Raw genomic sequence first — 23,230 nt, 5'->3', positions numbered from 1 at the left:
TCTTGGAAAGAACACCAGGGCTCTTCCCCAAAGTTTCTGAGCACTATAAATGTTCAAGGGCTAGAGAGACAGGCATAAGACATGACCCTGCTCTAAAGAGCTTAGACAGATGTCCAGAAGGCAAGTAAAGCATGAATGAACTAAGAGACCAAAATGGGGCTATGCAAGATCTGGGAGGTTTGGGGGCCTTGAATACTCTTATAAGGTTTCTTGGAAACCAGAGGACTGCAGCTAAGTTGTGAATGACTGGACAAAAAAGGACCTAAATCTTCTCTTCTCTAGCTGCTGATCAAAATAAGTCGTTTTATCGCTTCTTGGCCTTTTGGCCAAGATCAAGTGCAAGGTAAGTCATTCCTCCTTTCCTGGCTAGACTAAAATGAAGAGAAAAAGGCTTCTGTAGGAGCTGGGTTTGGGGGGAAACAAATATAAAATTAAAATTCTCAATCTAGTCACTTTCATCCCTCCCTCACCATCATGAAGGGAAACATTTGCCTATAAACAAGAGAAAGGAAAGACAATGGTGGAGTTTTAAAACACACACAAGGGGCAACTAAGTAGCTCAGCAGATAGAGCCAGGCCTGAAGATCCCGAGGTCCCAAGTTCAAATGTGGCCTCAGACACTTCTTAGAAGTATAATTCTGGGCAAGTCATTCAACCCCTGATACGCAGCCTCTATCAATTCTAAGACACACACACACATGCATGCGTGCGCACGCGCACACATGCAATCTAGGCTTCTTTTTTCTTTTAAATGTTTTATCTTTATTTTATCTTAACAAATTTACACATAAGTTTTCCAAAATTATATGATTCCTTCCTTTCTTCCCTCCCCACTCCAGCAATCCAGGCTTCTTATACAGAAATAGGTCTTTTGAGTCTCTTCCTAGATCTTTCAGTTGATTTTCATGAACCGCCATCCCCCTCAAAAGCAGAGTGGACACGTCCACTAGAGTCAGTGCCTCAGTTCAGAGTCATGTGCAAAAGCAGGCCCTCTCCAGCTCAGGCGGCATATGGCTGGGCTACACCCACAGATATGTGGGCAGGGAGCCAAACAGCTGTTTTTGTGTTTGTTTTTTGTTTTGTTTTGTTTTTCTAGTTCACTCACTGCCAGGACTTTCCAGTTGCCTTTGATGACCATAAATTTTAAGTATTTGGCAGAGATGATAGGGTAGCTAGGTGGCACAGTGGGATAATATGCTAGTACTAGAGTCAGGAAGACTTGAGTTCAAATCAGACCTCAGACACCAGCTTTGTGATCCTCCGCAAGCCATTTCATTCTGTAGGTCTCAGTTTCTTCAACTGTCAAATGAACTAAAGAAGAAAATGGTAAACTATTCCAATATCTTTGCCAAGAAAACCCCAAATGGGACGTAGACTCTAAACAATCAGCCTAGTACAAATATTAATAATATGGAAATGGCTCTTGATCAATGATGCATGTAAAACCAGGTGGAATTGCTCGTTGGCTACAGAAGAGGGGTGGTAAGAGGGGAGAGATAGAACATGAATCACGTAACCATGGAAAAAATATTCTAAATTAATTAAATAAGTAAACAAAAACAAAAAAATAAAACCCCAACTGGAGTCACAAAGCACTGGATACAACTGAAAAAGAACTGAACAGAGATGATAGTAAATGGTAGACTTAAATATGGCTAAAAATAACTTCAAATAAAAAAAATAGTGCTGAAATAGGATTAAATGAGTGAAGTAGACAGGCTTCTAGGAAGCCAAAGTTTGGTGGATCTGTGTGCTTCAACTGTATGTGGGGGAGGGCAAAAGTCAGTTCTGGCTGCCATAGGACTATCCCAGACTCCTTGCAAATAGAAATGCATTAGACAGAAGGATGTCTTTTGTCCCCTCCAAATTTCCCATTCTATAATCTATATACACAAACACTCACAGGTTTTACTCCCCCCTTTCACCATCATTCTCAAGTACTTTTAATAACTAATTAACAAATCAGAGGTATAATGGGGTGTGTAGGGAGGACTAGCACCTCTGGTGGGAGGGTGTCTAAAGTAAATTTCTCCTTTTCCCCCCTGTTGCTCACCTGATGGTCATCTAGAGGCCAAATACAAGCAAGTGAGTTGAGATAAATGGGTCACCAGAAAAAGGGAAATTAAGAACTGAGACAGGAAGAGAGCCCAAAAATAAAGAGACAGCCACAGGCACTGCCCCTCTGGGTGGCACAGGCAAATTAAGAAACTATGGTTGGTTCCTGAGATGTGAACTGTGAGAGTTAGAGGATGGAGAAAAAAGTTTATAAGCCAACCCAAGGAGGAAATGGCGGGTATTAAGTGTGCTTGTAGAGGAGCAGATGGTGGAGTAGAGTGGCAGAGTGTAGTACGGAACCCCATAATGGCAACCACTGATTAGAAAGCTAAGTACAGCTCTACTTCTCTCCTATTTTTCCCTCTTTTCTACTACCGCTACTTTGATTTAATAAAGTGATTAAGCTACAAGCAGCCTCATAATTTTAATTATTACAAGGGCTTGCCAAACCCTTTTCAGGGCTGCTCACCAAACTCTCCTGTCGCTCCAAGAAGCTATAGGCACACACCAGGTAAAAACTCTCTCAGTAGACAGTAACCAACAGGCCTCAAACCCATCAATGAGTTAAGGAAATATTTACTCCCAAGTATATGAAGATGGAATGGATGTATGAGAACAATTTGTTCCAATAGCCAAGAAGGCAATGGAAGCCAGCTCTGTGGAGCACTGAGAGCTTGGTTAGACATTGAAGAGGCCAAAGTCATCCACTGCATCCTCGGCCATTGCCAAGAGTCCTGATTTTGGTCTTGCCACTGGACTTGGATGACTCTGGAAAAGAGAATGAGGTTGATGTGTCTGTGCAACTCTGCCTCTCCTAAATCCAATTCACAGTGGCGTCTAGATAACATCCCATGATGTAATTGGTTCTTTTCAAAATGAAGGTAGAGAAATAATTAACAAACAGACCTGGTATTAAAGAATTTAAATCAAGCCAGGATTCTTGTGCTCATCTAAATGTTTGAGCTGAGATGCTGGATCAACATTAGCTTTTGTTTTATTTGCTGTTTAACAGCTGTTACAACTATGAAGAGGCACTGTCCAGTCACACAAGGTAAAAAATGCCTGTTGACACAATGACAAGCCAGAAATGACAGGCCCTCTCCCCAAGGACAACCAGGCAAACACATGTGCCAGTTTCCAGTTATCTGCCAGCACCATGTCTCAGTGTTCAAAGAACCCTGTGGTCTCAGGAGGATTCATCGTAGCCCATAACTGAGGGCACAATTAGGTGGCTCGGGCCATTAAGAACTATCAGAGTAACTAGATAGTGTAAAGGAAATATTCGAAGATGAAAAGGAGAAATGGTCTGTACTGATGGGTCAGCACCATCTTGTCTACACAGAAATGGTAGGTATACTGGGTCATGATGGACCCTTCACCAAGTTTTGGGTCTGGCTCATCTTTGAAGCAATTAAGCATCTAAAAAAAGATTTAAAACATTGCCTGCCCTTTGATTCAGCCATAGCACTGCTGGGTTTGTACCTCAAAGAGAAAATAAGGAAAAAGACTTGTACAAAAATATTTATAGCTGTGCTCTTTGTGGTGGCAAAAAATTGGAAAATGAGGGGGTGTTCCTCAATTGGAAAATGGCTGAACAAATTGTGGTATATGTTGGTGATGGAATCCTATTGTGCTGAAAGGAATGATGAACTGGAGGGATTCCATGTGAACTGGAACGAACTCCAGGAAGTGATGCAGAGTGAAAGGAGCGGAACCAGGAGAACATTGTACACAGAGATGGATACACTGTGGCACAATCGTCAATCGAATGTAATGGACTTCTCTACTAGCAGCAATGCAATGATCCAGAACAACACAGATGAATTTATGAGAAAGAATGTATCCACATCCAAAGAAAGGACTGTGGGAGCAGAAATGCAGAAGAAAAACAGAGGATCAATTATGCAGTTCGATGGGGATATGATGTTTAAAAATCATTAAATTATAAATACAAATAATATAGAAATAGGTTTTGAACAATGATAGATATATAACCCTGTGGAACTGCTTGTCAGCTCTGGGAGGGGGGAAGGAAGAGGGGAGAAAAAGAACATGAATCATGTAACCATGGAAAAATATTCTAACTAAATACATTAAAAAAATAAAATAAAACATAGCCCTTTGGTAACTTTTAAGGCAAAGAAACCATTCTAAATTGAAAACTCCCTTCTCAGCTAGAGAAAAGAAATATGGGTGGGCAGGTAGAGAAAAGGAATATTCTCCAGTACCTTTCCTAGGGAGCTGTCCCCATCTAGCAGCTCATATTGGAGCCTCCCCATTTTTAAAAACATGCAGTTAAAAATCTGCAAGGGGGTGGGGGGGGGGGGCAGCTGGGTATCTCAGTGGATTGAGAGTCAGGCCTAGAGATGGGAGGTCCTAGGTTCAAATCCGATCTCAGACACTTCTCAGCTGTGTGACCCTGGGCAAATCACTTGACCCCCATTGCCTACCCTTACCACTCTTCTGCCTTGGAGCCAATACACAGTATTGATTCCAAGAAAGAAGGTAAGGGTTAAAAAAAAAAATCTGCAAGGGCTGGCTTATCAGGAGACTTCAAAAGAATCAAATTAAATTCCCCCTAACACTGAAGAAGGGCTATGCTATGAACTAGGAAAACCTGTTTGCTTTCTCAAACTTAAATCTAATTTTTAAAGAATGTGCTATAAATGGCAAACAAAAAATTCTGAAGACAGAAAGCAAACAAACCTGGGAATGCATTCTATCCCCTTGGACTATGTTCTGGGAGATTATAATAGCACTTTCAATGCGCAATTTTCCAGACACCACCCCAAACTTCAAATTGCCCAACTCATTCTTGTTTTTCCAGTCAATTTCTGTTTTCTTTTTAGAAAAGAGATTGAAAAAAGATCACATTCATTTTGCCAATTAATTAAAATTAAGAGTCCTAATTCAATCTAAAGAATGGTACACAGAGTACATACTAGGGTCGCCTACCCCACTTACTGTTCTCTACAGGAATCATGTATGTTAAACACCAGCTGAAGAGATTTACTGCTGCCAATTTCCATATCAAAGAGAATGATACTTGGCTTTGGATCAAGGCCATCTTGATTTGGCTCCTCTCCAGAAAAGAAAAGAAAAGAAAAGAAAAGAAAAGAAAAGAAAAGAAAAGAAAAGAAAAGAAAAGAAAAGAAAAGAAAAGAAAAGAAAAGAAAAGAAAAGAAAAGAAAAGAAAAGAAAAGAAAAGAAAAGAAAAGAAAAGAAAAGAAAAGAAAAGAAAAGAAAAGAAAAGAGAAAAGGAAAGGAAAAGAAAAGGAAAAGAAAAGAAAAGACTTGAAACAAGTTCTAATAAAACAATTAATGAACAGTCATTAATATGGTAGTCAAGATAACTCAAACAAAACTGTCAACTTTTAAAAAGGAGTTTGAGTGTTATTTAAGGTGATGCTGAAAGCCAAGAAAGAGATTAGTACTGAGTATTCAGGAATTATCCATTTCAAATCAGCAGATAATCTTTCTCCTTTCCAGTCTCATAACTAATTTTTAAAAACTATTAATAGTCTCCTTAGTGATGAGGAATTATGAACACAAACAGACTGAAAAGGATTAATCATTTTTTATGACATGGGGGAATAGCCGCTGTGTCCAAATAACAAAGGATCCTACCTTCATACACTAAAACAACCTATATTAAGGCCTCCTTATCCGAGTTTTCACTTTCCCAGATTTCAATTATTCACAATCAGCCTGAAGCACTGGATGTTTGTGGGAAAGCTTAGGAAGCCTGGGTGTCTTCTGCTGCCACTGTCACTTTGGGGGAGGGGGGAGAGGGGCCTGGAGTAAAAATCTGAGGGACAAGAGTAGGGAGAGAGAAAGGCTGAGATTATATGGAAGGGGGCAGATGTTTCCTAAATCTGCAATTTTAGCCCCCCTCAGTAGATCTTGGAACTTATCCCCTGAGGATAAAAGGGTCCTACTGTCTAGGACTTAAGATCTGATTTATTTCAGAAAATGTCTCAGGGTCGGACTTTTGAACTTCAGGAAGATTTCAGTACTTACGTCCTTTAGGACATCCAGGAAAGACAGTCCCTAAGCGCCCTTATCATGGAATATCAGTGACACTCTAAGAGACCTTAGAGATGGCTTGTGTCCACCTCAATTCCCAGAGGCCTACCAATGGGCATAGACTTACCTAATGTCACCAAGATGGTGCCCAAGTAGGAGGGCTCCACCTCTTCCTAAACTAGTCTTTCCAGGGCCAAGCCATACGAGCCCTTCCTTCTTATATATTGGGGTCTATGAACTTAGGTTGTTGTTTTTTAAATCCCTTGATGATTGCATTTCAGTGCACTTAATTTCCTCTGAAATCCCATGTGTTTTATTCTGTGCCTGGAAGAACGATTCTTAAATAGGCTTCAAGACACAGGAAAAAAGGTTAAGACAGCTTTATGAGAATAAATATGGACAAGAGCTAGTTTATTTTCTTTTAAATGGCACCAAATAAACTGAAAACATTTGCCTATAAATGTCTGTGTATCTAACATCCTTCACTACTTCCATCAATCATCAGAAAAATAGCCACAGTTTTGCCAATTTTTTTTGTAACAAAAATTTATCCATTTAAAGACTCCAGCAGATGTACTCCTATGGCTTAGAGAACTTTTAATGGGTTTATGAAATGTAGAGGAAATGCATCCTGCTAGGAAAACATACAGGAAAACCCCTCCACTACACAGCAAAATCTAGCTTGGCATTATTGTGACTCTTCCAAGGATTCAATTATTCATAAGCACACAGCAGAATGCTAGAAGAAATGACATGGTCAAATAGTTACATTAGGTAAACAAGAGGGGAAAAAAAAAATATATATATATACACCCTTCTTAAAAGACAAGCAAGACAACCATCAGATTATAAAACATGTTAAAAAACAAGACTCATTTGTACATCCTGGAATGTCATATGTACACTGAAACCACTAAACTGAAAAACTGATCTGAACACTGGATGTTATTTAGTTGAGAAGCCAAGAACACCCTGGGATGGCATATTTTGTGATTTTAGAGTATTTTCACAAAAGAACAGTCAGTAAGCCATGGGTTTGAATTCTACCTCAGACACCTATATGGCCAGGCTCCTAGGTAAATCCATCCTTTAACTTCGCCAAGTCTCTTCATCTGTAAAATGATGGGTAATAGCATAGACCACTGGGTTGTAAGGAGGCTCAAGTGAGTTAATGTATGGAAGATGCGTTGCAAACTGCTTAGGAAATGTGAGAGAGCTGTTATTCTATTACTACATTTGAGCCTGAGAACCCAGTCAGGTAGTCAATGTTCCGATCCCCATTATTCAAATAAACCACAACACAGAACTGCAGTTCTTGGCTCCAAAGGGCCGAACTAGAGCCAATATCTCAAAGTTCCAAGAAGGCAGATTTTGACTCAACCAGGAATCACACAGAATCCCAAAACATCAGATTTGAAAGATCTCAGGGGCCAGAGGACAACTCAACTGAGAGCTAAAAAAGAAATCCAATGATACCATCTATGAGAAGAGGCCACGAAGTCTCTGCCTGAAGATGGGAAAAATTAGGAAGTGGGCCCCCACTACTTCCAGGGGCAGCCCATTTCACCTCACCACAGCTTGAAATTGTAAGGTCTGGTTTGATCATAGGCTCCAAATAAGTAAACTCATTGGGAAATCTCATCTTGTAAGATCCCATCAGCCTTGGTACTCCCACCTCATCAGTACCCTCAGCCCTTCTGATCTTTTGTGTGGTCTAGTCTTTTCCACGAGTTCAGAGGAGTCTTTTTCTTATTTTCTTATTTTCGAACAGTGCCAGGCACACAGAATATGGTACCCTTGATGGCAAACCAAGTGAATGCAAACAATGTGGTAAGAGCTGGGAAAACAAGAGGCAGAAAGACAGTGCCAACCCTCAAGGAGCTCACAATCTAATAGGAGAGATGACTGGCAACTCTGTACAAACAAGAGATGGACAGGACAAGCTAGAAATAATCAAGAGAGAAGGTATGGGCTTAAAGTGGATGGGAGAAACAACAAATCTAACACCCTAGTCCTCCAAATATTTAAAGGCATTTCTGCTACCTTGAGTTTTCTCTAAAGAGCTCTAGACCATTCAGCAGATTCTCATCTAATACAGACTCAAGGCTGTTCAATTCTGCAAGCTTTTAAAACTACACAACAGGCAGGAGAGATCTAAAGACAAAAAAGCCCCTCCAAACCCTGTCCCCAAGGAGCTTCCATGGTGGTTACTTTCCTCACACTGTCCAGACTACCAGTCTTTCCAGAACTGAGAGGAAGTGCAGGTGGGGGAAGTCAGGGCTGGACAACCATGGAAAGAGGCATCACTGCCAGTGAAGGGAGTGAGGGCCAGCAGACAGACCTCTGGGCCATGAGGTGTGGAAGCAGAGGCTAAATGTCTGACTACTTGGGCCAGGGGACAGCAAAGGGATTCAAAATTAAGGGCTGATAAAGCCTGGAAGACAAATCTCCTAAAACCTGTTCATTAAATGTAAACAACAAAGGCAAAGAAACATTTATTTCCAAAGTTGGAATTTTAAATATGTTAAGACTAATCAGGGTGGCTGGGTGTGGTGTGGAAGGACTGTAATCCCCTGCTAGAAGCTCAGGAGTTTCTGAGGGGAGTTTGGGGGTGGGGGTGGTGACCCAGGTCAAAAACAGAGCTCTTCAAGCCAATCAGTGGGACCACTGCTCTGCCTTGTGAGCATGTCACCTGCACTTCATGAGACTCAATCTTAAAAGAAAAAAATCATATATGGTGACAAAACTATTTTTTTTTAACCATTACTGGTTCTTCCCAATAACCTAGAACCTTTACCTAGTAATAAATCTTGCTATTCCAGCAAACCAAAGCAATGCAACCATCGCTTCTGAAAGTGTATTCTTCCTTCAGAACCTCTTGTCCCCATCTCTGGAGTGGGGCCTAGAAGCATCTTTATCAGTCCTCTGAAGTCAGTCAAATTCATTTGAGCTATAAAATCTTTCAAGTGTGCTCTTCTTTCCACTATTGTGATCATAAAGTAAATCTGGTTCTTAACCTGGTGACAGAGAACTTATCTTAAAAAATACTTTGGGGGCAGCTGGGTAGCTCAGTGGATTGAGAGCCAGGCCTAGATATGGGAGGTCCTGGGTTCAAATCTGGCCTCAGACACTTCCCAGCTGGGTGACCCTGGGCAAGTCACTTGACCCCCATTGCCTAGCCCTTACCACTCTTCTGCCTTGGAGCCAATACACAGTATTGACTCCCAAGACGGAAGGTGAGGGTTTAAAAAAAATTTTTTTTTTTGATAACTATTTCTAGTTATGAACCACAAGCCTGCCAATGGAGTCCACAATACACAAAAGGTTAGGAATTGTTGTCAATTGTTTTCCTGGCTCTACTTCCTTTAAACACAACATCTGAGTTCCTTTGAATTCCCTTTTATTCTTCAATTAGTATATATATTTAACAGTCTAGTCCCCCTCCCCCCTTTGCTAGAAAGGCAGAGGGACTCAGGTGGAGCTGTTCCCCTCCCCCCCTTCCACTACACCTGACATTCTTCCCATCCCTCGCCCTTGTACTCAGCAGTCCAATGGAAACACAGGGGGTAAGGTGAGCAGCTCACAGGCAGCAGAGCTGGAGGGGAGCAGAGCACTGGGGCCACTCCCCTCCCCCTCTTCAACTAGGCTAAGGACATTCCTCACTTCACCCGCCCTTCTACCCAGCAGGCCAATGGGAGCACTTCCTCCCTCCCCTGTCTGGAATGAAGGTGGGCATAGCGTTGGGGGAGGTGGGGTTGAGGTAGAGGTGGGGCCCAGCTCTCCATCTCTAAAAGGTTTGCCATCACTGGCCTAATCTGTTCAGTCATTCACCAAATGATGCTTCCAATTCTTTCAGACCAAAAATTCTGATCTGGGCATTTCCTATATCCAGGCCCTCTCCTAACCTTGCCCTCTGCAGGGCATATATCTGCAGGTGGTATTTCTGGGTTAAGGTGTATGTGCATACATAGTGAGTGCTTTCTTATAATTCTAAAACCAAAAACTTTACAAAGAGCATCACCATCTCAAAGAAGATGGACATTTTCCAATGAGGATCCTAGATTTGTTTCTTGCTGAAAAAAACTTAAAAGTTCCTTCTAATTAAGTGAATTCTACAAGTGAAGCAGCTGAGTGAGGGTCAGTCAGTGAGGTGAGAGCTGACCTAGGCACTAAAAAAGCAGAGTCCAAGGTATTGATTACACCACACTGCAAAGATGATTATCAACCAAGGCTCAGAAGAATGGCTCATCCTACAATTCAAGTTACGGCCTGGTCCTCCAAAGCAAGGCTAGTCCCCAGGGACTCTCACTGTGCTAAGGGGCTGTCTCCCTTTCTCCTAGCATGACAAAACATCAGTGAGGCAAAAAAATCATCCCCTGGCTATTCTCACAATCATCCTACAGCCACCTCATCTTCTTTTTCAATCTTAATATCAGATGAATATTAAGATAAGCATCAAAGTGAAGACTTTATAGGTTAGCTCTATCAATAAGGGAAGAGTTTATAACCAAACAAAAGATAGGGAGAATCTCAGGAAGTATACTGGATAATTTTGATTATAGGAAATTAAAATGATTTTGCACAAACAAAAGTAATTCAGCCAAAATTAGAAGAAAAGCAAGAAACTGAGAAAGAATTTTTATAGCAAGTCTCTGATGAAGACTGCATTTCTCAAATATAGGGAACTGGGTCAAATTTATAAAAGAAAAGACATTCCACAAGTGACAAATGGTCATAGATATGAAGGGGCAGTTTTCAGAAGAAATCAAAGCTAACAATAATCATATGAAAAAAATGCTCTAACTCTCTATTGATAACAGAAATGAAAGCTGAAACAATTCCTGAAGTACCACCTCATACCCATTAGATTAGCTGACAAGATAGAAAAAGGAAAATGACAAATGCTGGAGAAGATGTGGAAAAACTTGACGCTACTGTACTGTTGGGCTATAAAACTGTGCATACCCTTTTACTAACAATACCACTACTAGTTGTGTATCCCAAAGAGACTAAAGAAAAAGGAAAAGGACCTGGCTTGGCTTTCCTTTCTTGCTCCATCTGGGTGCCTGTGATGGCATTTGCAAGGATTTAGGGCAGAGTAGGAAAAGAGCATTAGAATTCCTGAGCGAAGGAAACCAAGCTAACATGCAAAGAAATCAAGAAAGAAACAACTCTAGACACTTGAATATGTTCTTTGACCAGATTTTTCAAAGATTGGGCTACCATAACTTTTTAAATGGCTGCTAACAGTCATTTAAACAAATGTATCATGAATGCTAAAAGACTAAGATCTCAAAGACAAAAGCTTCACTTCATAAAATCATTAACTTTCACCTGGATTAAAAAAAAAGGGGGGGGGCAGGGAACTACCCCAAACTAGGGAGGAAAAAAGGATGGCAAACTGAAAAATGTACCCCAGTCTGAGAAAGTAGTCCTGATGAATTGTCAACAGGCCAGATGGGTTGTCAACCACTCATATGACTAAAGTTCTCAAAAAGAATAAACAATAAGGAATGGCATATGCATATGATGAATGCATCCAAGCATGGGAAAACTTGTCTGATCTGATGCAAAGTGAAATAAGAAGAACCAAGGTGAAAATATCCACAATGACAATGAGGTAAATGGAAAGAAAGCAGTAAAACAATGGAAACCAGATGGTGCAGAATTCTCACCCCAACTTGTCTAGGCTCTGCATTTAATCACATCAGACTGTGGGGAAAGGTGGCTTCATTTTTCCTGAGTTGTTGGTATCTTTTCTTTTTTTATTTTTTGTTATCAGAGAGAATTCTCTGGGAATGAAAGGGAAGACTAAATTGCAGGAGATAGAAAAAAATAGAAATAAAAAACAAATTTTTGCCCCCGTAACAACTGCAAGAAGACAGAACAAGATCTAGGCCCATGTTAGCAAAGCCATGCATGGGTGCCAGGGCAGCACAGAGAGGGCTACTGCGTTCCCTCTCTCCACAGCACCCAAGGACATTTTTTGCATGCCTGGTCCCTCTGTCCAGTCGCCCTATGAGAGCTCTTCTTCCCTCTGCTCTCTGGGGTAATGTGAAGGGCTCAGAGGCAGCCTGAAGTTGCACTTTGAGTGTTCAATCTCAAAAATGTTCGCCATCACTGGGAGACAAACAGAATTAAGTGACTTGCAACGGGTCACACAACTAGGAATAAAAAATTTTTAATAGCATCATAGAAAGTCTAATCATAGTCCCAAGCATTAAAAGCATGTTCTCCAATGACTATAATTATCTTCGTAAAATGCATACTTGCACACAACAGGCAAAAAGTTGGTTGGTACACAATATACAAATATTTGTTGATATTTAAATATAATTTAACAACTATTTACACTAACAAGTTACTTCAATATTGCATATGAACTGACACATTTACACTACAAATGGCAGAAAACAGAGATTTTTTGGGGTGGCACACAGAAAGAAGGAAGCACTAAGTTATCTTGCATACGGTATGACCCTAATAAATGTTAAATTCAAGTGAATAGCTACTTCTTCAACTTAGCAGCAGTACGCTTTTACAAGGAAGCCTCAATTCATTCCCCAACCCTCGATTTCAGCAGTAAAGAAGCTTCTTCAAGAATTCTCAGGAGAAAACTGCTCCAGATGGCTCTAGAGAAACCTACCAACATTGCCAAACCAAGGGAAAGGGCCTGTAGTGAGAGGCAGTGCTCTCTTTAATAGGACTGCCTCCCTCATGGATCTCTCTCTCCTCAAAGCCTCAACTACTTAATTCTACTTAATGGGGGGGAAAAAGTCTCTTCAGAGCCCCCAAATCCTCACAGCAAATGTAGACCTTTCACGGGCATGAGCACCCCCAAAATCTCACTGACTTCTCCCACAATGTGGAGAGAAAACCTTCTATCTGTACTGATGACCTACTTTCCTTATCACCAGTTAAGTGAAGATTACAGTGTATAACTCAATTAGAACTTAGAGTTCTCATCACTGTTTGTTTGCCTGGCTCAAAGACAGCTGTTTCTTCCTGAATGAAATCATAATGACTCTTGGCTAGTCTTTTTTCTACAGTGGAATGAAGTCACTGGGATATTCAGTCAAAACTCTAGTTTCACATCTAGGAATAAGGAGAGATCCTGGGAAAATAGAGTCAAAAGAATCCAAACAAGGGGGGCAGCTGGGTAGCTCAGTGGATTGAGAGCCAGGCTTAGAGACGGGAGGTCCTAGATTCAAATCTGGCCTCAGACACTTCCCAGCTGTGTGATCCTGGGTAAGTCACTTGACCCCCATTGCCTACCCTTACCACTCTTCTGCCTTGGAGCCAATACACAGTATTGACTCCCAAGACGGAAGGTAAGGGTTTAAAAAAAAAAAAGTATCCAAACAAATTTCAATCAAAGAAATAGGGTTTTTAGTGACTTTATTAATGACCACACCACATGCCCTTGAGCCAGCAAGGACATGCTGGTTAAGTCATAGAATCATATGCAAGGGTTAAAACAGGTTTATTTTTAAAAGGGTTGGACTTTATTATTTAAGCATGGTCACCAGGAATTTAATTAATTCCAAAGAGATTTATTTTACAATTTATTTTTAAAATGTATAAAGAGTGAAGCAAGAAATCAGAAAGAGGATACGGTATGATATCTAGTCTAAACACTAATTAATTTGCTTCATGCCCTGGGCAGGAAAAGTTAGTTCTTAGCTGGAGGGGCCGAGGCCCTTGTAGCCGACGCCCTGGGGATACAGGGAGCCTCTCTCAAGAGGAAAAGTCTTTCCTGATGCCAGTCTCTTCAAAGAAAAACCAGCAGTTAAGAGTCAGCTTTTCACTTACCACATGTCAGTCTAGTCAGGAACAGGGTCTCGGGTCCAGTCAGCAGATCAAAGAAATGAAGAATTGTCCAGTCTCCACTTCCAAAAAATGAAGAACTCTTGTACATAGGAAGTGACACCCCCTTTTAAAGACATTTCTCTTGCGTTACTTCCTGTGCCTTCCCCTAATTCCATCTCTACCAATCACAGTTAAAGTCCTGCTCTAGGAGGCAGGAGGCAGTCAGTCGATTCTGATTCATCACCCACTATCACACTGGGTCGCAGACCTCCCACTTAATGATTAAGTGGGATGTTAGCACTTTTGTTGATTAGATCTAAAAATGGGCAGATCTCCATACTCAACTTTAAGTACTGTGGTTACTCTTATGGGGATTAAATCTAAAAATAGTCAGGGGTTACAATTTAATATTCACAATCAGGGGAGAATTAAGTATTTTCATTGTTATAATCAGGGGAGAGTTCAAATTTAATCTTCACACAGAGAAGCTTCCTTCTGACTCTCTAGCCTGCTCACTTAGAATCCAAGTTCCAACACTTCATCTAGTTTAGACAGGAGAAATCCCCAATTAAATGCCTGTCTCCAATCAACAAGAGCACAGAAGTAGGATATGGACTCTAGTTTTGGGATTCCAACCACAACTCTTTCTTTCTACTGCTCCTTCCTGGTCTCCTTTTCCTAATTTTTGAAATTTTTGTCATAGCAAGTGACGACCAATCATCCCAATTCATCCAGGGGTCAGTTCTAGCCACCTTGCCATCCCTTCCCTTTTCTAATACAATCATAAAGCATCTTTAAAAAAAAAAAAACCCTTACTATTCTGAGTATTAGTTCTAAGACAGAAGAAGGGCAAGGGCTAGAAACAGGCATTCTTAGGTATCTTCCAGGAATCTATCTGCCCTCAAGGGGTTTACAATCTATCAAGGGAAGCAACTTCCGTACATAAAAAGGAATAAAGCTCCTCTCAGAAAGGAAGAGCTCCAAAAAGGATGTAAGTACTCCACCTGGTTGAACTCCTTGGGACTTTTTTATACCCTTCCCCCTACCCCAAACTCCCTTTCCTCTATCAGAGAAGTTGTTCCTAGAGGACAAGAGTGGTTTTGTTTTGTTTTTTTTTGTATTTGTACCCCCAGGATCAACACAGGACCAGACACACAGCAGGTACTTAATAAATGTTGACTGACAAAAAGCCCGGAAGAGATGAGTGAATTCCAGGCTAGGGGGACGGTGGAGATGTAGTGCTTGCCTGCATGTGTCTAAGAGAATTATGTGGTGAGCACAGAGTTCATTGAAGAGCAATTGGTAAGAAGATTGGAGAGGGTAAAGGGATCCAGTTGTTTGAGTGCCCAGGGCTTTATGTTTGATCCTGGAGCCAAAAGGAGGCCGCTGGGATTTGCTAAGGCCAAACCTAAAGAGGATAGAAAGACTAAAGTGGGAAAGTTGGTAGTAGAGTTGTTGTTCAGACTTTTTTGGTTTTGTTTTCACTCTTGGTGACCCCATTTGGGGCTTTATCTTGACAGAGATACTGGAGTGATTCCATCTCCAGCTCATTTGATAGATGAGGAACTGAGGCAGACAGAGTGACTTGTACAGGATCACACAGTTGGTAAGTGGAGGCCAGATTTGAACTCAGGAAGGTGAGCCTTCCTGACTCCTGACTCTACCCACTGTACAGTCTAGCTTCCCTAGCCCAGGCAGGGAGGTCAGACCAAACAGGAGGCAGTAGCAATAGGTTAGGCGAAAAGGAATGAGAGCCAGAGGGTCTGACTCAAATCACTGCTTCCATAGTTCCTGGAAAGGGCAGGTCAACTGACTGTCAGCCCTAAGGATCAACTCATCATCCCTGTGTCCGTGACTCACCAAACAGCTCCTTCCCTTATCACACTCCTATAGTTGTGTGTTCTACCCCCATCAGAATGGCAACCCACAGGGCAAGTTGGGTATTGGAGTATGAGGCAAAAGAGTGAAGGGGGGGAGGACAAGAAAGAAGACTTCACAGTGAAAAGTTTTGAAAAATACACTGAAGAGGAAAGAAGGACGTTAAAAAGAGACACAGACAAGCAGGAATGTTAATACTATCTATATACACAATATATACTTTTACACAATATAGTATGCAATATATACTTCAAAATAACATATAACATATACTTGATGTTAACATTCAAGATATACTGGTTGTGTGACCCTGGGCCAGTCATTTAACCCCCATCGCCTCATCTTTACAACTCTTCTGCCTTAGAATCAATACACAGTAAAACTTAAGGTTAAGGGCTTAAAAAAAAAGATAACAAAAGAAAAATGTTTTTCAATGTAAGCTTCCTGACAAGGGAGTATGGTGTCACTTTTGTATCTCCAGACTTAGCAGTGCCTGGCACATATTAAGCCTTCATACAAATTTTTCCCTTCTTTCAGCTCATTCACATCCCACCTCTATCTCCTTTACTCTCCTTCAACCTCTTCCCTAGCTATATTCTTTTTCTGAAAGATCTCATCCACTCCCACAATCTCAATGATCTTTTCCATGAGGATTCCTTAAATTGTTCCCAGTCCAGCATTTCTCCCAGCCTACTTGGTATGTCCCCTCAGGTATCCTGCCCAAAGTCGGACAGATCCAAACATGAAGTCATCCTTTCTGCTCACATACTCTTCTCCTCCCAACTTGACCATTTCTTGGATGATGTCACCAGTTACCCAGGCTAAAGGACTGATTTTTCCTTTTCCTCACCTTCTACATCCAATCTGATGGCAAGTTCTGGCATTTCAACTTCCATGATCATATCCTTTCTATCACCTGAAGGTGAGACCATGTGGTCTAATATGTAGGGTACTAAACTGAAAAGTCAGGGAGATTTGAGTTCAAATTCTGCCTCAAGCACTTACTGGGTGGCCCTTTCATCAAGTTCCTTACTTTTCTGGGTGTTTGTCCCTCAATAAAATGATGGAGTTGGCCTGGATCGATTCTACAGCCTACTTCCCTCTAGACCTAGAGTTTCTCCATAATGGTCCCAGATACATCCCACTGGATCTGGATATAATCACTGTAGCATATATTGTTTTTCTTTGTTACAAAGAAGGTTCGATTCTGAGGGGGTGGCACGTCCAGAAATGGCTAGTATGAAAACTAAAGGCACTGACAGAAATCCAAAAAGGAAATAAAGATTTTTAAAAATAAAAACTAAATTAAGGAGCAGCTCAGGGTTGGTCTTAGGAAACTGTGATGCAGTTGACACAGCTATGCTCTTCCTCTTCTACCCTGGGCCCACATAGCTCACTCTCTCTAGCTCAGCGGTTCTCAACCTCTCCATTTGTAGCAACGAGAATACATAAGGCATATCAGGTATTTACATTCCGAATCATAACTGTAGCAAAATTTCAGTTCTGAAGTAGCCTCCAAAATGTTTTGGTTTGGGGTCACTGCAACATGAGGAACTGTATTGCGGGGTCACGGCATTAGAAAGGTTGAGAACCGCTGGTCTAGTGGCACGGCCTATCCCAGCTAGGGGACGGAGCAGCTGCGTATGGCCTCTTCGTTCCCCTCCTATCAGTCTGGACAAGAGCCTGCTCCCCATCACAACAGCCTCCATTCAGATCTGAGGAGATGTCCTCCCTCAGCTTGGAAAGCTAGCTGCACTCATTGGCCAGCAGGGAAAGCAAAACCACATCTAGCAGGGCCCAGACCATGCTTCATACCCATCTACCCTTGCCATCTCCCACTGCTTTTTTGGGCTCACTAAATCAACAGTCCCATCCCTCATTCTGGAAAGAGTTTGACAACAGACAGCCCAACAGGTCCAAGCATCACCCCGGTAATTTCCCAGAACAGAACTCTTGATCCCTTGTCCCTATTCCCCTATAGGCTTTGTTTTCCTCTGTTAAAATGTAGGGTCTCAAAATGCATGGAAACATCATTTAGATGAGTCTCTTGTGTTCCCCAGTTTGATCCAATCAGAACATTGCAAAAGGCCAATAGCAATCATCAAACCCCAACTCGGTGGAAGGATTCCTCTGCCACCTGAGCCTCTGGACATTCCTCAACCTTTTTTCCATCAGTCCCAAGTCCCATTAGCAGGCATTTGGACAAGTTTCATTCCATCCCTTGAATGGGTGTGTGTGTGTGTGTGTGTGTGTGTGTGTGTGTGTGTGTGTCCCACTTTCTTCAGGAAACCTTGCTCATTTCTTGAGCAAGTAATTCCTCCTTCCTGCAGTGTCCTCCTCCTACTCTGCTGAACCCCTCTCTCCTGCCTGTATTATATAATATACACAAGAACCATTTCTATACACTTCTCATCTCTTTACTAAATTCTAAGCATCCTGAGGACAGGAGACTTATTTTTTTTCTGTATTCCCAACACCTGGCACAGTCCTTGCAAGTTGAATAAACCAAATGTTAGAGCTGGAAAAGCCCTTGGCCATTATCTAATCCAGAGTTATCAAACTTAATAGGACTGGGGACCAGAAGTCCATAAGGAACTCCTCCTGACTTAGAAAAATCACATGTTAGCATGATCGATACTCTGAACACTAAGCCCTGCAGAATTGATGCTTTCCCATTATGGTGCTGAAGAGTCCGCTGGACAGCAAGGAGATCAAATCAGTCAATACTTAAAGAAATTCATTCAGACTCTTCACTGGAAGGTCAAATCCTGAAGCTGAAGCTTACAGACTTGACTATGCAATGAAAAGACAGGACTCACCAGAAAAGATTCTCAGATTTGAAGGAAAAAGGAAAAGGAGATAGCACAGGGTGAGACTGATTCAGAGTACCACGGAAACAATGAACTTGGAAAGGCTCCATGAGACAGTGGAGGACAGAAGGTCCATGGGTCACAAAGAGTTGGATACAATGGAACAACCTAGATGGCAGGATTTTCCCATTTGCAGATGACAGGGGGTTGATCTACGCAATCTATCTCAGATTCCTTCTGGATGGAAATGGCCAATCTTTGAAGTTTATAAAAGGAACTTAACAGGAGCAAATGGCCTTATGTTTTGGTTCCAAAGAAATCAGCCTGCTCGGGCAGCCCTTACTTATTCCAGTTTAAGGAGCAGAATCAAACAGTGGAAAACAGAAGTTAGCCATGTAGGAAGGAGTCATGTCAGTCTGAGAGCTGAAACAAGAAACTATGTTTATCCAGTCATCAGCTAGGAAGTGGGCTAAGTGCAAAGGAATCAAAAAGAGACAAAAGCAAAGTCTGTGCCCTCATAAAGTCCCCAGTTAATGGAAAAAACTGCATGCAAATAGGTAAATCCTTACAAAATAGGTGAGGAAAACTAGGGAAAACTTCAAAAGTCTTATGTGAGGGCTGTTTTTACTGTAGAATACAATCAAAGGAACAAAGCTCTTATGGTGGCACTCTAGAAACTGGTGTACAAAAGTAAGGGAATGAAAAGAGGCAGACATTTATTTATTTATTATATTTATATATATATATATATATATATAATATATATATATATTATATAATATTATTTATTTATTAAGCACCTACTATGTGCGAGGCACTAGGCTAAGCACTTTGCAAATATTCTCTCATTTGAAGTACCCTGGAAAGCAAGTACTATTATTAGCCCTATTTTGCAGATGAGGAAGCTAAGGGGGGCAGAGGTTAAAGTGATTTGCCCAGGGTCACACATGAACCGAGGTCTTTCCTACTCCAGACCCAGGGATTTATCCACAGTGCTACCTGGCTGGGTGTTGGTGACACAGAGGGACATCTAGATGTGAAGACTTCCCAGGGTGGAATGGGCATGCCTTTGAGAACAATTTGCTCCACTGGCCACAAAGGCTGCTGAAGCAGGTGCTGTGGAGCATTTCGAGCTCAGTCAGACATTGAAGAAACCAAGGTTACCCACTGCAGCTCTGGGGCCATCACCAGTGGTCCTGACTTTTGTCTTGCCACTGGATTTCAATGACTCTGGAAGGGAGTGTAAGCCTGATGCCTTTGTGCAACTCTGTCTCACTTAAATCCAGTTTAACTTAAGTCAAAAACATCACCTGGATACCATTCATCCTCTATCAAATACACGGTATGTAGAAAGAAAGTGGTGGAAGACTGGAAAGAAAAAAAGGAGCCAGATTATAAAGGGTATGGAAAACCCAAGGATTTTCTGATCTGATCTAGAGGTATTGGGGAACCATTGGGGGGGGGGAGGGGGAGATGGAACTGCTCAGAGCTGGTAAATCACTGTAGCAGCTAAGTAGAGGATGGACAGGAGTGGGGACAGAGTCAAGGCAGGCTGACCCATTAGAAGGCTACTGTAATACTCTAGGCATGAGGTGATGAGGGCCTATTAGAGTAGATGAAAGCTATGTAAGCTGAGAGAAGGGGACAGCTTAGGGAGATGTTGGGAAGGCAAAAATGAAAATGGACCCCAAACTGGATATCTGGGGGAATTCAAAGTGAAGGAGTAAGAAAGACACCAAGATTGGCAATTGGCAATCTTGAAAGTCATAAGCAGGCTAGAGAAGGTAATGAACTCTGAATTGGACATGCAGTATTGAGCTTGAGATTCCTATTAAACATCCAGTTTGGGACTGGGTTCAAATCTGACCTCAGATACTTCCTAAACCCAGGGCAAGTCATTTTAACCCCCAATGCCTATCCCTCACTGTTCTTCTGCATTGGAACCAATACTTAGTATCAATTCTGAGACAGATGGGTGAGAGTTTAAGAAAGAGATTGAGAAGGAATACTCAAACTGATGGAAGGGGCACCAAAGGAGAAAGCAATGCCATGAAACTTGAGAGGGGATGGCGGGCCCACAGTGCTACAGGCTGTGTAGAGTTTTAAAAAGCCATCACACTAGGCAGATCATTGGTTAACTTTGGAGAGAGCTATCTCCCCATTTCTATTTTCTGTCCTGGTCTACACGTTAGTCTGATGTCACCTTGGATGTTTCCTGAGGACAGGAACTTGCCTTTACAGTCTGAAAAAGGAGGTGCTGCCTTCATTCATTTAGTGAATGACCTTGGTGAGAGGGGAAGAGAGAGAGAAAAGAAAGAGGAGAAAAAAGGAGAGAAAAAGAGGGAAAGAGAAACAAAATGAGGGGGAAAGGAGAGAAAGAGATACAGAGGGTGGGGTGGATGGAGGGGTAATTCTGGTTCTGTCAGACCATTCAATTGTGCCTGAGAACAAGTGTGAGGCAGTAGCCATGAAGCTAGTGTTCCCTCATCTCTGCTGTCTAAGGTCTGGTGAACATCTCTCCTAGCAGAGAGTGATTCCAAACTCCTCCACAGCATACCCACAGGCAGCCAATTTCCCCTACTTAGGCTTACGGAGCTAGTGAGAGAGGAAGCCTGAGTTGGCCTTCCTGGTCAGCCAAAAGAGCCCGGCTGCACACATACATTCCCTAGTTTATTTCCTGGTGCCTTTTGTCTCTTTGTGAGGCAGGAAGAAAGAGTAAAGTGGTGGTGAGATCACCTTCTAATATAACCATGCTTCGGCATAAAGACTTTTCAAGAGTGTTTCCTCCTAATCATCAGTTTTCCGGCTACCGGAGTCTACTGGGTTTTGTTTTCTTTTATTAATAGATCAATAGCTTAGCAGGTATTAAAAAAAAAAATGAAATTTACATTTGTGTTTCCATAGCAACCATATCAGACCTGCTATAAAGTGCCTTCTTTAAAGTCACAGGATCACAAAATTTGAGGGTTGGCAGGGACCTTAGTATCCAATCCAGACAAAGGAAATTGCCATCATACAGACAAATGGTAATCCACCAAATGAAGGGGCAGCTTCTAATGGACGGGAAGCTTTTCCTGACATCAAGCCTGAACTGGCCCCTCTGCCCCTCCCCCCAAACTAAATCTATTTCTTCCTCCACAGGACTGCCTTTCATATAAGTGGAGAGAATCTTCTCCAAGCTCAACATCTCCATGTCCTTTAATCATCTGTCCTGTGACATGGGCACAAGGCTCTTCACCATCCTGGTTGCCCACTCTGGACTGAGGCCAGAACTGAACCTAATACTCTTCCAGAGGAGGCTGGGGAGCAGAGGACACTGGTCCTATCATTGTCCTGCTCAGAGCCTCCCTCAAAACAAGCCAAGAGTCCCACAAGCTTTTTCAGAACTGCGGTCTAGCCACAGTTCCCCTATAGTAGGCAGGTGAAGCTGGTGATGACATTTATTCCACTTAAATTTGACCTCCTGAGACTAAGCCCAAGTGCTCTAGCCCATCAAGATGCTTTTGGATCCTGACTCTCCTTGCTTTCCCCTCCATGAGCTAGCTTCATCCCAGGCCCCAGGTACAAGATACTGCCCTGAAGGGTCATTTGGACGCAAGTGATTTTCATCTTCATCCCCATATATGTCTAACATTCAAGTCACCCAAAGTCTTGGAATCCAGGAAGGGAGCTGCTACAGATACACTCAATTCTTCTGCTTTCACTTTTACTTATTCCACTTTTCACTCTTGTCCCAGATTTTTGTCCCAGAGCATCCCCCCACCCCACCCAATGGAGAGACCACATCCATATGGGCTAGCAAGTGTCAGATTATATCCAAAGTTTTAGCCATTCATGTGCATCTCCTGAGGTTAAGGGGCCGGCTTTACGTGAAATAAACAAAATGAAACCACCCCACCTAGAACAGCAGTTAAAGGACCTTTCCTAAAAGTGGAGTTTCATCAATACGCTAGTCAGTCAGCAGTTGCTCATAGAAAAAAAAAACAGAGAGGGAGCAAACAGTACTCATGAGAACCCAGACTAATGAGTTCTTATATTCTATTTTGAGGCCAATCGAGAAAAGGTTCTCCAAATAGGAGAAATCACACTGCTTCACAAGACTATCTTCTCTCTTTAATGAAGACCTTTTTTCACATTAAGTAAAATATCCAAAAAAGCAACTTAAACATTTTCATTTGTCACAAATCTTAAATTTTTCATTTTAAATTAAGAGGGCTGGAAGCCTTTTAAGGTGCCCATAAAGTAACTCATCCAGTAACTTGCAATCCAGAAGCAGGCGTTGGATATGTTCTGAAGAAAACAACTTCCTAATGAATCAGTGTATCATCCGCATCTAAGAGTAATGTTAAGTGTAATGCAGGGGAATCCATTCACTGTATTCTGTAGACACACACCAAAGGACACTGACGCCCTGTGGCTTGCAGGTTATTAATAAAAACACAAACAAGGGGTCAGTGTCACTGAAACACTCTCTGTGGGCTTCTGGGCAAGGTGGCCCACTCTTCTGGCCGGAGGAAGGCAGCCCAGCACAGCTCCCATGTAGCCAAAATCTGAAATTTCTACCAGACCAATTAAGAAATACACTCAAAAACTACAGTGACTCCTCCCACCCCACAGAGTCTGAATTACAGAATCAACAGCCCAGAGCCAGG

The 23,230-nt window shown here is 41.9% G+C and overlaps 1 protein-coding gene across 1 annotated transcript in view; it reads right to left on the bottom strand.

The window, feature by feature from the left end:
- CORO1C (coronin 1C) overlaps positions 1-23,230 on the bottom strand; it is a 109,013-nt gene that overhangs the window by 53,099 nt on the left and 32,684 nt on the right. The window lies entirely within an intron of this gene.

The sequence above is a fragment of the Monodelphis domestica genome, chromosome 3, assembly GCF_027887165.1.
Source record: "Monodelphis domestica isolate mMonDom1 chromosome 3, mMonDom1.pri, whole genome shotgun sequence".
NCBI classification, from domain to species: domain Eukaryota; kingdom Metazoa; phylum Chordata; class Mammalia; order Didelphimorphia; family Didelphidae; genus Monodelphis; species Monodelphis domestica.
Note: the sequence above shows the minus strand (reverse complement) of the source record. Positions and strands in the feature narration are given on the sequence as shown.